This window comes from Ursus maritimus, unplaced genomic scaffold (assembly GCF_017311325.1).
Source record: "Ursus maritimus isolate PB19 unplaced genomic scaffold, ASM1731132v1 scaffold_3, whole genome shotgun sequence".
NCBI lineage: Eukaryota > Metazoa > Chordata > Mammalia > Carnivora > Ursidae > Ursus > Ursus maritimus.
In genome coordinates, this window is record NW_024425563.1 from 10,701,807 (window position 1) to 10,718,652 (window position 16,846).

At 40.0% G+C, this 16,846-nt stretch overlaps 1 protein-coding gene and 1 pseudogene across 5 annotated transcripts in view; one reads left to right on the top strand and one right to left on the bottom strand.

Moving 5' to 3' along the window:
• The window catches only part of TPK1 (thiamin pyrophosphokinase 1), a 317,859-nt gene that overhangs the window by 202,141 nt on the left and 98,872 nt on the right, over positions 1 to 16,846 (top strand). The window lies entirely within an intron of this gene.
• Positions 3,743 to 4,461, bottom strand: LOC121105788 (annotated as a pseudogene).

A 16,846-nucleotide genomic window follows, 5' to 3' on the forward strand; every position in this document is an offset into this window, starting at 1 on the left:
ATAGCCTAAAGGCAAAGCTTGATAAAAGATAACCTCAGGAGAAGTCTTGCTTTTGTTCCTATCTCCCTCGCCGCCACTACCACCCTCCTTCAGAATCTTTCAGATTCTTGCAAAAAATAAAAACAAAAACAAAACATATATGTATACAGTTTCTCATTTCCCCCTTTTTATGTGAAATTTAGCATACTGTATACATCTGTCTCTACCGCCTTTTTCTCACATAATACATTTTGGAAACCACTCTATTCAGCAGTAGAGATCATCCTTATTTCTTTACTATGACTATTGTGAGGACATATCTAAATGTACCGTCATGTATCCATGTGTAGCTTTTTGAAAGAACATACTGGAAATTCAGAGTAGGTAGTTCTTTAAGTTGTAGCTGTGTCTATTTTGAGAATATTCCTCAGGTGGTTCCATGCACATTCCCATTTGAGACCTGTTTTGCTCTCAAAACACCTTATGAGGTGGAGACAATATGACCCAATTTTAAAGATGAGCAGACTGGGTCTTAAAAAGATGAATGGACTTTCAGGGGTTATTCTACTCTTTAACAGTAAAGTCACATTCCAAATCCGAGTCAGACTGATGCTTTAGCTTTCTCCACTCCATGATTGTGTTTCCACTTACGTGATTCACGCTCTTGGTATGATGCCACTCGGTGTAGAAGAAATAATTTATAAAAGATGAACTCATGGGGGCACCTGGGTGGCTCAGTTGGCTGAGCGTCTGACTCTTGATTTTGGCTCAGGTCATGATCTCAGGGTCATGAGATCAAGCCCTGTGTTGGACTCCACACTGGGTGTGGAGCCTGCTTAAGATTCTCTCTTTACTTCTGTACCCAACCCCCCCAACTGTGCACTCTCTCTCTCAAAAAAAAAAAAAAAAAAAAAAATTCATTAAGCGTAGCCTATAAATACCACATAATTCTCTATAACAGAGAATTAGGCTTCCCTGCCACCACCCTTTGTAGAGTGTATGTGTTTTTAAATAGAAATGAATGGGCACAATCAGTTTTCTTATTAAAGGAGAGTATTCTATTATAGCTGAGGTAATAATAATAATGAATCAGAGTCTTTTCTTTTTGGAGAAAGTCGTGTTGATAGAGGAGCCTCAAAATTGATTAATTACATACACGTTGGCCTTTCCAATTGTCTGATGATAGGAAGCCAATTTCACTCCTAAGCAGAAGCCCTCAAGGTAAAAGGCACAGAGTATGGAACATTGGTCTTATTTTATCAGGGAAGGTTAATGTACAAAAATGCTGCTCAGGGGACAGTGGAGAGGATTTATTTTCTCCTGGGTGAAGCTAGGCTATTAAGAGGTGGGCACTCCTTGAAATTTTGATAATAGTAATTGAAAAGCTATGAATAGAGCTTAATATTTTTTTCTGAGCATATTTCACACTATAAAATATTTCCCAGAGCAGAGTAAGCCTTGTGAAAAATAGAAGGACTTGGAAAAGTTTTTATATTCATTCAACCAACATATTTTTAAAGATTTATTTGTACCAGCTATTTACAAATTGCTAGACCGAGGAGGAATAAGTTCCTCTCAAAGAGCTAATAATATCATTATTAAATAGATCATGATTTCACAATGAAATAAACTAAATTCGGTGGTACAGATATATACAGACAGAATATCATGGAAGCCTGCAGAAGCAGCGCGGAACGTGCAGTAGGCAGCAGGCGGGTCGTCCTTAGAGCTAGTAAGCTGCAGAGATGAGATGTGCCCGGGCGTTCTGCCTGCATACGTACTGCTCTGTACCCTAATTGCCACATTACTCTGTCCGTGAGGAAAAACAAATTGGGGCTGTTTGCAGTGATAGAAACCGAGACTGATAGGCCACAGCTACAACTCCGTATGCAGACCTCACATTCTGTTCATTGAACTTACCTCTTAGACGCGAAGATTCCTGCCCTTATAAGCACCAATTCAGTGCGGCTCCATTCATAACATGATTTTACGTAGTGTTAAATATGGCTACAAGTTATTAGCAGCAACACTTAATACTGCATACCATCCAGTAGGCTGCCGTAAAGAATTTCATTTCTAAAACCAAATAGTGCATAATTCTTGAAATTTGTCTTATCTTTAACACACACTTCATTTAAAACAATTTTATGAACCAAACTCTAACTTACTACTTAGCATAAAAATGTTGATGTGCAACATTAAAAAAAATTAATGCTACAAATCTTGTCCTCTCTTCCTTTTATCTACAATGCTTTTTATATGAAAAATTGCATTTATGTTTAAAATAGAAGTTTATTACAACAAGGCTCTTTTGGAGAGGAGTTATACTCAAAGAGAGGAAACATTCAGAATCATTACAAAGGAAACTGGAAGGAGACTGTATATCATAGTTAATTATAGAATAGATATTTAATGAGCAAATGTATGAAGAAGCCATGTGTATTATCCTCTGCTTTGTTAGGTCTGAACATTTTAAATTACCAAGCATACATGTAGGCGTCGTCTAGGGCTTCTGGCTCTGTGTGGAAGGCTCGAATCACTGGCGTTCACTGACCGTGGCTCCTGGAGACTCTGAGTCTCAGTTTTTCCTTGTGCACCCGGAATGATAATGGACGTGCTTTTCATGAAAATTAAAATGTTTAAGGCCATGTATATGAAAGCTTGTTTTGGTTTCTTTCCTTAGGGCTTCGATTGGAAAGGGCTGAATTAATCATAAATTATTGGCACAGTGTCATCATTGGTCATTGTGTTTCACTATTTGATTAGGATTTGCTGATTCAAATGCCATTCCCCCCTAGGATTCCTTTTCGTCGCGTAAGAAACCATCCTAGTGTAAGTCATCTTTTTGTTTGTATGTCCTTGCAAATTGTCTATTGTTCTCATGGCCACTAAAAAATATTTTTGTATGTATCTCTAAAAGAAGGGGCTTCCTAAAAACCGTAATGCAGTCCCATTTTTGCACCCCAAAAAAAGTTAAAAATAATTAATGTGATGAAATAAAGTGTTTACCTCCATTTCCTGCATTGTTTTAAGATGTTTTCATGGTGGGTCGTACGATCAGGAACCCACACAAGGCCTGTGTATTGCACTAGGGTGGTGTTTTTGTTGTTCTTTCAACGGTAGGTCCCCTTGCCTGACTCCGCCTCCACTTCTCTTTTTTTCTCCTTCCTCTTTTTATTCCCCTCACTCCTCAACATTTTCCTTGAAGAGACTTCATCATTTGTTCTATGGAATTTTCAGTCTGGGCTCATTGCATGGCATGGTATCATTACTTTCTATTTTCCTTTGAATTTTCATAATTTTTAGTTAATTCTACAGCTGTGATCAGACCATTAAAAAAATTGGGGGGAGATTTCTGAAATGGGTGATTTTACATCACAACATTGGATGTTCTTTATTGTGATGTCATAGCCATTGATGATGATCACGTGCCTCCACGACCTTATTAACAGTTGCTCAATGCTGGTATTAAACTCTTCGGCCACTGTGACTTCATTGATTGCCTGAAATAGCTCTCGAAAGAGAAGCTTCCCTCAGACCAGCAACTGGGTTATCCTGTGGAATAGTCTGTAAAGGAAGGCAAGCTATACACTTAATTCTATTTACTATTTTTCAGAATAATGAGTTGATTCCCTAACATTCTTTTTTTTTTTAATTGCTTTATGCAATGCAGCAAAGAGGGAGCAAAAGCTCACAGACCCTCTACACAGTTTCATAAGACACATTGCAGAGAAAAAAGGGACTTAGAAGGATCAGCAGTATCCTAGGGTCTTGGTGGATGCATTCCTGGGGGAGGTGGACCACTAATTCCTGGAGGAGGAGGTCTCGTTCTTAGTGGAGACATGCCTATTGGTGCCCCTCGAGCAGGGGGAAGCCCAGCTGGTAGGCCCACGGGTGGTCTTATACCACGTGGGGGAGCCTGGAGGTGGTGTTGCTCGGCGCATAGGAGTGGGTGGGGTCCCCCGTCCTGGTGGGTATTGAGTTGGGGCTCCAGCACTGCTGGCAGGATCAGCAATTGCAACAGCTGCTACAGTGCCTCTTCCCTGTGGAGTCCTTCATTTCCTATTGGGATGGCCCCCCACCCCCTCGCACAGGGCCTCCTAATCCCGTAGCAGCCTGGGGAATGGGAGCAGCAGCTGGCACTCCTCTGCCAGCTGCCCGGCCAAGCCCAGCGTCTCCTGCGGCGCCAGCAAGCGGTGTCTGAGCGGTGCTGGTATCTTCAGGGAGTGGTCCTTCCACAGTCATGGAAACCAGGTTTTCCCCAGGTAGCAGCACCAGACCCAAATCCCACTTTTCTTCACACTCTGGCGGCTTCACAATCTTTGGCTTGGTCTTCCTGAATTCATCACAGTCACAATGTATTAAGTTCATGTTCTTGTTAAAACTCTTAACGGTGCCAGCGAAGATGTGGCCATCTTGCAGGATACACGTCATTCTGTGGTCACTGTGCTGCAGCATCTCGCTGCTCTTTCTCACGGTCATGGTTGCTGTTCCACCAAATCCAGTGTCTGCAGTAGGGTTTCATGAGCCTTAAGAGCTAAGGGAAGGCTCCAGATAAAGGTCTGATGCAGGTTCTCCTACAAACAATGCAGGCTTGGGGTAGAAGCTTCCAACAGTAGATGGAGCTCAGGTTTTCACTTGGAAGTCAGCTACCTGGATGTTCCAGTCCTGCGTTCACCACCTCTGCGTGTCTCAGCTAAGAATGCCTGTCTCGGTTCCGACTGGAAACCTGCCACAGTTGCTTGCTGCTGCTGACATCACGTTGGGTACAGCTGACACTCTTGGTGGCTCAGCGAGGCTGTCCTACATTTCACGTGGACTTCCACCTCCCGTGTGTGCTGCCTGGTAGTCCGCCTCAGGTGTGTCCGTTGCGGTGCTGGCCGCACCTCAGAACAGACTGCCAGGCATCTCCGGCAGTCACCCCACTCTGCCAGTTCCATAACACTCTTCAACGCCGGTCAGCTAGTTTTCGTTGAGGATTTAAGCATATTTGTTAGGTGCAATCAGTCCATTCTCATTATTATCCTTATTGCTACTCAGAGTGCCCCCATCTTTGGCCAGGGGGCGCATACTCAATTTGACTCCCGAATGAATCCTTTGACACAAACCCACTAGTCTTTGATAACTTTCTTGCTTCCTGTTTCTATAGTGTGTTCCCGGCTCATCTTGCCCATTCCCTGGCTGAGTTTTGGAATTTCTCCAAAAGGGCCCTTTTAATAAGAAATAATAGTTAGAGACCATAATCGGGACGTTAAAGGGAATGCTTATAGCTACTAAGTTGATTCACTTGAGAAAGCAAGGATTTTTTTTTTTACAGTTAACATGAGTTCATACTTCTACTTCCCTCTCAGACTCAGTACTACAGGGAAGTACTCTTCTGATGAACAGAGTTTTAAAATTTTGATGAAGTCCACTTTATCCATCTTTTATGTTATGGATCCTGCTTTTGGTGTTTTATCTAAGAAATCTTATCTAGCCTAAGGTTACAAGAGCTTCCTTTTATGTTTTCTCTTAGAAGTTTTATAGTTTAAGGTTTACATTAGACCTGTGATCCGCTTTGATTTATTTTTTGTATACCATGTGAGGTATGGATCGACATGCCGTCATTTGCATGTGGGTGTCCAGTTGTTTCGGCACCATTTGTCATAAAGGTATTCTGCCCCCACTGTATTGCCGTTGCAGCTTTGTCAAAAATCAGTTATCAGTGTACATGTGGATCCGTTTCTAGCCTCTCTTATATACTCCACTGACGCGTTAGTGTTAGTGTGTCCATAAGCCAGGACTACAGTGATGGGATGCAGTGCAATGAATAGTTTTTTTCGTGTGTCTTTTTGTATTTTTGCTGGTGTATCTTTCGGATAGATCCGTAGAATTGTGATCACTGGTTCAGAGCGTCTGAATGAAGCCTGTTTGAAGTGCTGCACCAGAAGGGGTGTACGATACGGTGATAAAAGGACCCATTTCCTCTCACCCTTACCTATCTAAGAGGTGGGGCATAATATTCCAGAATAGTTTTGATTTGCATTTCTCGTGTTATCAGTAGGATTGGACATATATTTTTAAAAACTGTTCACATTCTTTTTCTCTGGACTTTCCATCTTTTCTATAAAATTGTTGGCCTAATTTGCTTCTGTTATTGTTAGACCCTCTTTACATGTTAGTAGTATTACCCCTTTGTCTATAACGTAAGTTATATATACTCTTCTCTGGTTTTCTTATTTCTCATTTTATTTGGGGGGGGTGTGTATGCAATTTACATAGATTTTTTTTTCTTATTACGTTAGTATAATTGTATCTTTTTATACAATTGTATGTAATTTGTATGTGATTAAGGTAATTGTATATTTTTAGTAAGAGTCTTACTTTTAAAAATAGGTTTAGACTGGGGCGCCTGGATGGCTCAGTCAGTTAAGCATCTGCTTTGGCTCAAGTCATGATCCCAAGGTCCTGGGATGGAGCCCAGCATTGTCGGGCTCCCCACTCAGTGGAGAGTCTGTTTCTCCCACTCTCTCCCTCTGCCCCTCCTCCCCACTCATGCATGTGCTCTCTCTCTCTCTCTCTCTCTCAAATAAATAAATATATAAAATCTTTTAAAAAATAGTTTTAGGGGCGCCTGGGTGGCACAGCGGTTAAGCGTCTACCTTCGGCTCAGGGCGTGATCCCGGCGTTCTGGGATCGAGCCCCACATCAGGCTCCTCCGCTATGAGCCTGCTTCTTCCTCTCCCACTCCCCCTGCTTGTGTTCCCTCTCTCGCTGGCTGTCTCTATCTCTGTTGAATAAATAAATAAAATCTAAAAAAAAAAAAGATATATTTAAAAAAAATAGTTTTCGACTTACAGATTAGATTGAGCAGATAGTACAGAGTTCCCATATATGTCCCTTTGTCCCCCATACATAGGTCTCCATATTATTACTAATTGATTATATGGTGGATTTGTTGTACTTAATATTGATTTATTATTATTAACTAAAATCCATAGCTTGTTCATAGGTCCTTACCTTTTAACTTAATGTCCTTTTTGTATTCCAGGATCAGTTGAGGATCCCATGTTATATTTAGATATTATGTCTCCTTAAGTTTCTCTTAATTGTGACATTTTTTTCAGACTTTTCTTGTTTTTGTTGACCTTGACAGTTTTGAGGAGTACTGTCAGACGTATATTGTAGGACGGCTCTCTGTTAGAATTTGTCTGATGTTTTTCTCGTGCTCAGACTGGGTCTGTGTGTTTTAGAGAGGAAGACATGCAGTTCCAGTACCATTTTTATCACGTTCTATCAGAGGTACACACGGTCAGTATGACTGGTGACTGTTTTTCTTAACCTTGGTCACCTGGCTAAAAGTAGTGTGTGTCAGCCTTTCCCACTGTACAGTTGCCCTGGGCCCCCCACCCCCACCCCTTCCATATGTCCTCTGAAAGGAAGTCGGTATGTGCAGCCCCATATTATTCTGCCACTCCATTAGGGTAGTTACATAATTTATTTGGAATTATTCTGCATGGAGATTTCTCTCTTTTTGCCCATTTAAAAATGTATTCAGTTATTTATTTTTCTCAGATTAGACTCATGAATACTTATTTTATATTTTGGTTTGTATTCTAATACTTATCTGGTTACTCCAATTGTTTCAGTTTTGGCCTTTGGGAACTCTTTCACTTGGGTCCTATACCCCTTTGACATAGCCCCATAAATTGTGTGTGTGTATGTCCGTCCGTCCATCCGTCCATCCCATACTTGCATTCGTAATGTTTTCTTCCTACCACAAGATGTTCTAGGCTCATCCTGCGTTTTTCCTGCCCTAGTCTTTGAACCATCCAGTGCTCTTTAGAGTTCAGTTTCCTTTTCTTAGAGAATGGTATTAGAAACCAAGTTCTGGATGCTAGGTGTGCTTATTGCTACTGGGGTGTCATTTTTATAGGCCCTCTCAGCAAAGAAATATAGGTGTGTATACTAACCTGTGTATAACCCATATTTATACATATTTCTATATGCATCCATATTAAGTTCAATGTGAGTTTTTATTATGTTTCCAACTTGAATCTATTACTGTAGGGATCATTCTAGCGTATTCCCCTTGCTTGCCTATGATCTCCCACTCCATCAGTGAGAAACCTGGATCTCACCCTTCACCATTTATTTAATTATTGAATTTCAGTATACATGGACAGCAGTATTAGAATTGCTAACACTTGTAGGAAACTTTATCAGCTAGAGTGCAGTACTTACATGTAGTGCCTTTGTCTGTACTTTGATATACTGTTCATTTCCAAAGCTACTTGGTTCAGCACCTTTTTTCCTACTCCCTTCACTGAGGTTGTTCCTTATATTTGTAGTGCAGTTAGTTTCTCCTGTCACAATCTGCATTTTCCCCCAAGATCCCCTGAACCTCCTAAATGGTTCTTTAAATTTGCTTACAGGAAAGTTCACTCTTTGTATTCTTGGTAAAGTTCTGTAGGTTTTCACAAACCCATACCGTCATGCATCCACCATTACACTATCTTGGATTATCGGTTCACCATCCTAACAGTCCCCTGGGCTTCCCCTTTTTGCTGACCCCCACCTTCCCCCACACCCTTGGGAACCACTCATTTTTTACTGTTGCTATAGTTTTGCCTTTTCCCAAATGTCATATAATTGGAACTGGACAGTGTGTGGTTTTTCATACTGCATGTTTTGCTCAGCAGTGTGCATTTTCTCCATGTCTTTTCTGATTACCTTTTTACTCGGCATATTTTTAAGATCTGTGTTGCCATATATACATCTGTTCTTTTGAAATTTTTCATAGCACTATATGTTGGACATCTAATATATTTGCCCAGCCACTCTGAATACTGGACACTAACAAACCTTGCATTCCCCACCTCCCCCCCCCCCCCCCCCCCCGCTGCTTCACCACCACAAATAATGTTGCATTGAGCCCTCTCATGTGTACGCCTTTATGGACCTGTGTGAGCTTTTCTTTGATGCATACATAGCTAGAAAAGGAATTGCTAGATCATAGGACATAGGTTTACTTTATTTAACTAGTTTGAGATTGCCCTCTAGAATGCCTTTATCAAGCCAGCAGTATGTGAGGGTTTTTTATTTTTCTTGTTTTAAAAATTATCACCATATCCTCACCAGTGCTTCACACTGATAGCTTCCCGTGTTCATTTGTATTCCTGAAATGACTAATGAGTCTGAGCATCTCGTCATATGCTTGTTAGTGGTTTTTTATGTTAGAAGTGTTTGTATGTTTTTGTTTTGGGGAGTTTTGTTTTAGTTTAATTACACTGTAGTTAGCATACAGTGTTATGTGAGTTTCAGGTGTACAGTTTAGTGAGTCATCACCCAGTGCCCATCAGGGCAAGCATACTCCTTAAGCCTGTTTGTTAGTGTTAACCCACTTTTTTCTGTTGGGGTTACTGTCGGCTTTTTATTGCTGTTTCTTATATATTTTAAAGATGAATCCTCTGTCAGTTTTGAACATTACACAGTGTCTCTTCTCATTACATCATCTATTAGCTTTGTTCATGATGCCCTTTGTTGAATAGAATAAGCAGTTTAGTCTTGGGCTTGGTGGATGGTGGTACCATTTACTGACGTGCTGAAACCGTGGCAGGCAGACTGTGGGTGGGAACCAAGGCTCACTGGGCTGTGTTAAGTCAGAGATGCCCAGTGAGCCTCCCAATAGGAATCTTGAGTAGGCAGCTGAATTTCTGAGTCTGGCGCGAATGTCAGATTTTATTAGTCTTAATATTTTATATTGTTTTTGTAATTCCTTGAAGATTTTCTCTTCTTCTTTTTATTTATTTTTTAAATCCTGAGCTCTGTTTAAAGTTTTGGAGAAAATTTTTATTTAAGAAATTGGATTTGAAAGTACTTTTATTTGTATCATAGTAGTAATTTTTTGCTACGTATGTCATTTTGAATGCAATTTCATTTTTTTCTAATCCCAAATACTTAATCTGTGTAGCATTGAGGTATAATAGTTCTAACCCTACTCGCCCTCCGCCCTTCTCACTCTCCTGGCTGGTTTCGAGGGCTCTCTGGATGTATTTCATAGAACATTTACTATTCACTGTATAAATGATTTTTCCTCCATTTCACATTGAAATTATAAGAAATAACTCAAGGTGACTCTCATCTTTAAATTGAAGATGAAAATAGTTTTGAAGCAAATCTGTAATATGTTCATGGGATTTAGTTATCAAGTATTGAATATTATAGTTTCAGGACCATCTTCCATGAGAAAAAGCATGCCCATGGGTATGCAAATGTGTATCTTTTTAAACATGGAAACAGTTTTTCCTCAGGATTATTAAAAATAAAAGCGTAATTATTAAACGCTTTTTTGGATAGAAACAAGACACTTTACAGTTCTTGTCAGAAGTTTATCTTTGGCAACTTCTGAGCTTGCAAATGACAGAAAAAATATTTGAGTCAATAATGTTAATGTACTTTCCTTTTCTCTTGAAGGCTCACTCACAATGGCTATTAATTCTATATTCCTCCAGATTGTAATTTTTTACAAGATTTATTTTTTGTTTTCATCAAGTAAAAGTTATTCCTATTATACACAATTGTATATCCATCTTTTAACATTTTATAAACCATAACCAATTCATTATCAAATATACATATATTTTAAGTAAAACTAATCCTTTTGGTTGCTGCAAATAATATGAAAAATCTAATTAGGATATACAGTTATTAACATAAACCGATGGTTTATAGCTTAAGATACATTCACAGTTTACTTTTTACTATTTGGGAAGAAACTATATTATCTTAGCTATATAAGTTTATAGAGATGACATTTCTTTCAACAGGGGATGTGTGACCATCCTTGAGAAGCCAAAACAAAGAAAATCTTTCTTTTAGGTACAAAAAAAAAAAAGCCTATATTGCTGAGCTGAGCACTCATAAAAATGACTGGTGGTACTTTCAGGCATCATTCATCAGACTTACATTTTAGAGAGAAAAAAAAATCTCATTATCCACTCCATATTCATTTAAGTTTTAAGTGCTTAGAAGACTTGTCATAACCTAGACTTAAGGTCTGAAATGGTAAATCTTGACACATCTCCACTCCAGCAGCTCCTCCGGGCACCACTAGAGCTTTGAGCGCCCCCACCTACAGGAACTTTCCATTCTGTGCTGCCCAGGTTCTTGCACGCGGTTTCCCATCACTCTGCACTTTGTAACGTGATTAGCTTCTGCATCTTCCCTTATTTTAAAACCTGATGAATCTACAAGTTTCCCATTCGGTAAGAAACACCAGAAGAATATACTGGGCACGTTGCACTTGCATCACGCACTTGCTCACAACGGGCAAGTGAAGAGTACTTCATTACATTCGGACGGGCCTAGAGAGCCTGATCTCTGTGAGGCCATAAAACATTATATTGGCCTTAATTTTGTGCTCTTTCTGTGCAGCCTGGAGCGCTTTCCTTCTGCCACCCCGTGCTGGTTTCTCATATAACAGGATTACTCTAAATTTTTTAATTGATTCTATTTTAGTATATACGTTTGGGCTGGGAGAAAAGGGACTGGAAATATTATTTATCCATTAGTATCTGAGAAGTGGCAGGTTAAAATGGGCTGCCTAGGTTTAAAAGCAATATGCGTCATATATATCGTTCTTTCACTTGCAAAAGTGTGTTATTTATGCTAACGTTTAGATGCTAACTTTCCTCATTTGAAGAAGTGGTATCTATCTTTCCTTTCAGAATGCATTTTTTCATAAGTTATTTAAAGAATAGAATGAGGTCGTTTATTAATGCTCAAAGCTACTAAGGCATCAGCCTTCGGCTCTCAGAGGGGAGACATAAATAGAAACGATTTTAATAGGGAAAAAAAACTGCCTGGTTTTAAAAGCTTTCTTTTTATGCTATCTACTGTTACATTCTCTTTCAAGGAAATGACAGAAGGTTGGGTAAGGCAGTTCCTATGAGTCCTAATTTATCTCTACTGTATACATAGGGCAGCCTAGCTCCTGTCACTTCAGTGACCAGTGTTTCTAAAAATTGAACAATTCACTTTTTAAGTGAGTAATATATTTACACATTCATTAAGGATTTTAAATGACCACAAAATTACATTTCCCCAATAACCTCTTATGCCAGCTGTGGTGTCCATCTTGGAGTCGGAAGATGAGGCTTCATATTTTGGCGGCTACTTGGATACTGTGTCCAAACCAAGCAGCACGATGAATTGTGGAATTCGGGGAGGTGCCAGGATGTAAAATAGAGCAGCGCAATTAGGGCATTTTTAAGATAATGATTTGGTCATATTGGTTTTCCTTTCATGTAATAGCCTCTATTGGCTATTATTTACGTGGTCTGAGTTTTCACAGCAGCCTGGAGATCCTAAGAAAGTGACGTCACACTGCTGTGTAGACTGGCCTTAGAATGGAGATTGCGGCTGGAAAGGGGTGGTATAGACAGAGGTGAAATTATATTAATGTGTTTCATATAAAAGCAGTTCATGGAAATAGTAACGTTTCTTCTGTCTCTTGTTTTCCCTGTTGGCTTATCTAATAAAATTGAATGATAATTAAGGATGAACAACAGAGCCCCCGTCCTGATACAGGCACATCGTTCAGACATTAAACCTACCTCATCCGTTTTGTTTGCTTGTTTGCCATGACAAAATAATGACCACGACGTAGCTGAGATTTATTGAAACCTGTTCTGAGTGCTTCCTGTGTACTGTTGACTTAACCCCTGCCATACCTTTGTGATATTAGATAGTATCTCCTCAATTTTGCAGATGAGGGAATTGAAATATAAAGAGATGAATTCAGTTGTCCAAAGTGACATAGCCAATAAGTGCATCTGACCCAGATGGTCAGGCCTGAGTCTGTGCTGATTCTCACCGCGGTGCAACTACTTCTCTTGGCTCTGTTGCTGCCGACACGATGATAAATAGAAGCTAAAGCACAGTGACTGACCGGAATGCCAGCGTACTCATAAAACAGTCATCTGGATGGCTATTAATAGAACTATATTCACTTTTATTAAGATAAACAAATGAGAAAGTGTCATTGAATTATTGTCACAGACAAGTAAAGATAACTCATTAATTGAAAAACATGCGTGCCGATTAAAGATCCTGAGTTTCCAACTATTTTTCACATGGGATTGTTTGCAGCCCTTAACGAGGTGCATCAGTGTATCTCAGAGAAAATGCCCAGCTACTGTGGCTGAGATGTTAAATGCCAAATATTAAAAACTAGCGTTTACTAATTAGTAGAATAAAGCCTTCCTATGACCTATTTCTTAATGTTCCCTGCAATAAAGAATTACTGACATTGTACAGAAAAAAATTTTTAAATATTTTGTCCTGACTTAAAAAAAAAAAAAATCTCTCTTTAATTTTACCTGTTTTTCTATATAGCTAGTTGCGTGTACACATATCTATTTCACTTGCCATTGTGTCCTTGGCTTGTATTTAAGCACGCCCACACCCCACACAGCTTGCACATTTTGAGTTTGGAACAACAGTCATGAGAGCATTAATCATGATAAACAGTCACTAAGTCTGCGACAGCATTTAATTTGGATTTGGAGAATGAAAGAAGAGAGGATTTTAACATGCCTGTGACATTCAAGAGCAGGAAAGATCTTTATTTTTTATCATTGCAAAGCCTGTTTTCTTACAGATGACTTTAGAAATTAAAACCTAAAAACATCCTTTGTGTGCTGGTTTTTCTAGGTGCCGGCACTCAACAATGAAATGCTGTGCCTTTCTTGTCCAGGTCTAGAGGGAAAAAGTGCTATCAGTTATTTAGAATCTGATTTATGCCCGAAGAGAGTGGCTGCCACTCTCTGTGATTTCATGGAAGCCGGGTATCAAGGAGCAATTTTCGAAGAATTGAAAGCTGGTGCAGGGTTATGAATAAACTCGGAGAAGCTTTGACCTTCCCTGTCAAATGATAAGGCCATAAATATGTTGGTAATTCTGCTTTGTTGTGAGTACCTGCTCTCTTCCATCATTGTGGAGTTTCTAGGATACCATAAATTGGTACCAGCAAAACTAAAACAAATTTTTTTTATTGTATAAAAACAATTAAAAGAGTAGGAAACGTAAGGTAGAGAGCACAGGAAGCGGCCTCTTGTGTGTTGCTCCTGGAGTATGTGTGGCATTAGAGGGTCCAATTTTGGAAACTATAGTGCCCAGCTCAAATTTAAAATAACTATTTGGGGGGCACCTGGGTGGCTCAGTCAGTTAAGCGTCTGCCTTAGGTTCAGGTCGTGATCCCAGGGTCCTGGGATCAAGCCCCGCATCGGACTCTCTGCTCAGCGGGGAGTCTGCTTCTCCCTCTGCACCCCGCCCCCCAGCTCAGGCTTGGACTCTCTGTCTCTGTCTCTCTCTCTCTCTCTGAAATAAATAAAATAACTATTGGTCACATTTCATCATTTATTGGAATGATATTAAATAAATGACTTTGGAATAGGTAGTGTAAGGTGTAGTTAATGTACATAATTTTAATGCTTTTTTCCTTAAAATGCCAAATTCATTATGAAATACGGCTCATTTTTGCTTTGTGGTCTTTTTAAATAATCACATATAGTACAGTGAGTTTGTATGTGATGTTGTTAAACAAAAATGTTCTGTTTTTATGACTGTGTTATCTTAATTTCATTAAGATGAAATTTAATGATTGCTAGGGAGCCTTTTGTGCCTCTAACTTCGCTCTTCCCCTTCCCCAAGTTGATAGCTTAAGAAAGAATAAAGATGAGGGAGATTCAGTCCCAATAACCCACAGGGGAGGGGACAAAGAAAAGCTCGTAGTTTTCCCTTGGAAACCACTTAACATGCCTCCACTTTTGTTTCCATACACTCTTCTGAACAAAATATATATATTTGCCTATTCTGTTTTATGGACATTAAAAGAAGTAGAGAGGGCACAGGAAATAGGAAGGGGAAAGGCAATGGGGATGTAAAGATAAAGCAGTGTAGACCCAGGCACCCAGAAAGAGACAGCAGGAGATGGAGAGTGCATTAGTCATCCGTGGCCGTGGAACAAAGTGCCACAAACCTTCGTGGCTGAAAAGAACAGTAAACATTTATTATATCTCAGAGTTTCTTTGCAGGTCTAGAATTTGGGTTCTTCTGGGTGCTTTAAGCTTGGGGTTTCATGAAGTTCAGTTGCCTTGGGCATCAGTCCTAGGATTCTAAGGCAAGTCATTCATATATACGTGGCAAGTTGGTGCTAGCTGGTTGGGGAGGGGGCCAGCTTCATCCCTCTCTCCAGGGGCCTCTACGGGACTGTATGAATGTCCTCATGACTTGGTGACTGACACCCCCCAGAGGAAGTGATCTATAAGAGCAAGCAAGCAAGGGGGCAGCTGTCAAATTTTATGACCTAGCCTAGAAGTCACACACCAGCACTTCTTCAGTACGCAGTTGGTACACAAGCGTGTCCTATTCGCTGTGGGGAATCACTACACAAAGACATAAATACCAGGATGCAGGGTTCGTTGGGTGCCATTTTGGAGACTTTGACTACCACAGAGCAATATGAAAAAGAGATACATGAACACACAGGTTTGTATGAATGGGAGAGGGTGAAAGATTAGGTGGCTCAGTTATGAGGATGATTGTTGTGCAACACGCTTGATTTGTGACAGACGTGAAGACTGCCATGTTATCAGTTGTTTCTTACTGCAGACCCACTGCGTCACACTCGTACGCGCCACAGTGCCTTCGCGATAATCATCATCTTTACAGCACACAACTGTAAAGCCAAGCTGCATTAAAGCATGATATTTATCTAGAAATCTTACCGTCATTTTATCTCAGGACATCAAAAACTGTCCTCTGTTCCCTGCAAAAATCAGTACTTTCATCTTTCTCATATTGAAGACTCTTGCCTCATGTAAGAGGCACCAAAATACTGTAACAATTAAGATTGTGATCTAACTTGAAAGGTATATTTATTACAACATTTTACCAACACATAATATATAATGGGGTATTTTTCAGGTTACTTTCAGAAGACAGAATTATCCTAACATTGTTGACACGAAAAATGAGAGGCAAGTAAATTGACTGTCTAAAATTGAAAGTAATGGGTTGTTTGGTTACCCATTTTAATCCTTTAATAATAGTGAATGTTTATAGAGCATTCACTCTGTGGCAGGCACTATTCTAAGTACCTCACCTATCAAGTCACTTAATCCTCAACAATCCTTTTGTTCTGGTTTTATAGATAAAGAAAATGAAATACAAACATGGTGAAGGGCATTCAGATCCATGAAGTCTTCCTTCAGCACCTGTGCCCTGAACCACAGTGTCGTGCATATGACAGGCTCCCTCAGGCTGGCTCAGAACCAGGATTCATTAATAATGACAGCATCGCTCTCAGAGCTACTGCATGGGCAAAACCTAAAGTCTAGCTAGACTTCTCAGGGCTTGAAGAGGGAAATGGAAAGCTTCCAGAAAGCTAGGAGTGTTTCTCTCGAGGGGTCAGTATGGAGGTAGGTAGGTCTGACTTGACTTTGTCAAAGGATCGCTTTAGCTGCTGAGCTGAGAATAGGCTCTATTGGGACAGGGAGATCTTGTTATGGGGACTTGGATAGAGTAGTAGTAAAAAAATTGTGAGTAGTGATAGGAATCTGGGTATATTGAGAATATAGAGCCAATAGAACTTCCTTATGGGTGTCAGAAAAGAAAAACTTTTCGCCAAGGCAGTTGGAAAGATGGAGTCCATATCATCTCAGCTCAGGATAGGGTGGGTTTGAGGTAAAAGATACAGTGTGTCCGATAGGCAGCTGGGTGTTCAGGAGCAGAGTTAGAGACGTCTCCGAGATACTGATTTGGGATTTACCAAGATCTAGATGGTTAAGCTCACAAAGCTTAGAGAGGAGGATCTAGCTGAGAC